The sequence below is a fragment of the Nanorana parkeri genome, unplaced genomic scaffold (assembly GCF_000935625.1).
Source record: "Nanorana parkeri isolate BGI_ZX_2015 unplaced genomic scaffold, ASM93562v1 scaffold672, whole genome shotgun sequence".
Taxonomy (NCBI): Eukaryota; Metazoa; Chordata; class Amphibia; order Anura; family Dicroglossidae; genus Nanorana; species Nanorana parkeri.
The window spans coordinates 91,854-94,129 of NW_017306940.1; the positions used below are offsets into that span (position 1 = coordinate 91,854).

At 42.3% G+C, this 2,276-nt stretch overlaps 1 long non-coding RNA gene across 1 annotated transcript in view; it reads left to right on the top strand.

Annotated features, from left to right (window-relative positions):
* Positions 1-482: 482 nt before the first annotated feature.
* The window catches only part of LOC108792710, a 20,015-nt gene continuing 18,221 nt past the window's right edge, over positions 483-2,276 (top strand). The window contains exon 1 of the long non-coding RNA XR_001941583.1: positions 483-518. This is a non-coding gene — a long non-coding RNA (uncharacterized LOC108792710). The remainder of the gene's footprint in view (positions 519-2,276) is intronic.

Here is a 2,276-nt window from a genome sequence, read left to right on the forward strand (position 1 = left end):
ACAACTGCTGGATTGCCAAGGTTGCCTACCCCTGGTCTACAAACTTGCAGGTAGGACATTCACTTTTTTCCACTTAATTAAAAAAAAAAAAACAACCCAGAACTCATGTTTATATTTCCCAGGCTTTGGGGCTATCCCAGATGGCCCGCTATTTGTCAATTTCAGCAGAACAGTAGAAGGCAAGACAGAAAAAAATTACTAAAACTCTGGCAACGTATGTAACTGACTCAGAGAAGATTGTTCTTCTTGGTGTTACACTTTAAGTACAGACATGCCCCTACTGACCTTTCTTGCAAAAAAGCCTGTGTCTTAAAATAAAGCAATTCTATACACTAGTCTGCATTTCCTTTATTTCTGTTGGTCTTTCCATGTAAATAAACTTGCCCAACCTGCTGCTACTATCATATTGATTTATATTTCAACAAACAGGTTCCACTGGTCTTCGTGCTATAACTATTGTTGTAACCTATTTTACCTGACTAGTTGGATAAGGACAAGCCAGTCTGTAGAGCTTCATGGTATGTTACCTCTTTTTCTTTATTATATCTTATTTTTCTAGCACAGAAACATAATCAGATTAATAGCATATATATACACGATAGGTAAACATAGAAGACAAGGAGTTTAGCAGTTTAGCTGAGCTGAGTACAACTATGATATTTTGGCTGCTCCACTAGTTTTTATTTTTGTGAAAAAACATTTCTTTGTTTAGTAATGACTGCAAAACAGCAAAAAGGGTATTTTAATAGTTTTAGACAGAGTGGGGAAAAGTTAGAACATCTGTCAAGTGTTTATTGCTGTTTGCGTCCCCACTGGGGACATTTTCTCTTGATATTTCCTCTAATGAAGCGAGGATAAGAAAAGAGAGAAATAGGTGTCACAGGGACAGGAAGACACTCATGGAAACATCCTGACAGAGGATCTAACCTTTCCCCACTCTAATAAACAAAAAATGTTTAGTTGCTGTCTGTCTTCCCATTCAAGAAATTTCCTATCACTTCCAGCCCCATCTTCCCATCTGGGACACAGCAATAAAAACCTTGCAGACACTCTAACCATTCCCCACTCCATGAAGAAATAACTAGCTGATATGTTAAAAATGATAAGGTCAAATTAATTGTTATTACTATGATTATATATCTAACAATATAGTGCCTTTAGATGACAACTCAAACTTCTTAATAGATACATAATTGTGATTGGTACAGTGGCGGGGGGTATAGTAAAGCTGGCCACACACAGCTCAAATTTTGGCCAATTTCTGCTGAATTGGCTGTAATTTGGGCCGTGTGTGGCCCATGTCGATGGCTGGACAGTAGTTGATTTTTCAATTAACTTTTGCCGAATATGCTGGGGGGAAAATTGACTGCCGAACAGTGACTGTATCCTATCAGATGCAGTGACTGTTTGGGTATTTAGCAGCCTGGCAGGGTAGATGCCACCATCTGTGCTGAACTAGAGAAATCTTAGGATGTATAGCTAACTTACACCAAGTGCTTGGCTTATATTACTATGTATCCAGTGGAGGAACTACTGCCATAGCTGCCCACGTAGCCGCTATGGGGCCCGGGACAGAGTGGGGCCTGGTCAGCAACAGGAGTGATGCTGATGCAGGAATGGAACTTGTCAAGTACAAGTGATCTGGGTCGCTGTGCAGCCACCCAGATCACTTGTACTAGCCTTCAATTGTGCTGCCCCCCATCCACACCCAACTGCTGGGGGTCTGGGAAAACAGAAAATAGTGTCAGGATTAGTTCCCAGATCTGCTCTGTGATCAATGAAGCAGGAAGCGCTGTGCTCTTGGCGCTTCCTGCTTCACAGCTGTCTCCAACCAGGCTGACTTGCCAGGTAAACAGACGATCAAGAACATTCCCATGCTTGATCGTCTGTATTGGAGGCCAGAGGAGACATCAGGAGTCTAAAAGCTGCTGCTTATGGTGTGCACATGTATGTAAATGTTGATTACGCCACACATGTTGAGTATCACCATGAACATGGGAGTAAGCACAACAATTCCAGGGCCATAATTTGATATTCCCTCTAAACTGATAAGCAGTAAAGGCTTTTAGACTGCCGCATGGACAATTTTGGGTACCATAGTTTTTCACTTCTGCATGGGTGTGAGCAGTTTTAAGGATTTCCATGTTTGGTATCAATTCACAATTGTATACAGCCCCACCTCCTCAGTCTACAGCAGAGTGATCACCTCCCCTCCCTCCTCCTCAGTGTACTGCAGAGTGATCTCCCCCCCCCCCCCCCCCCCCTCTTACTCCGAC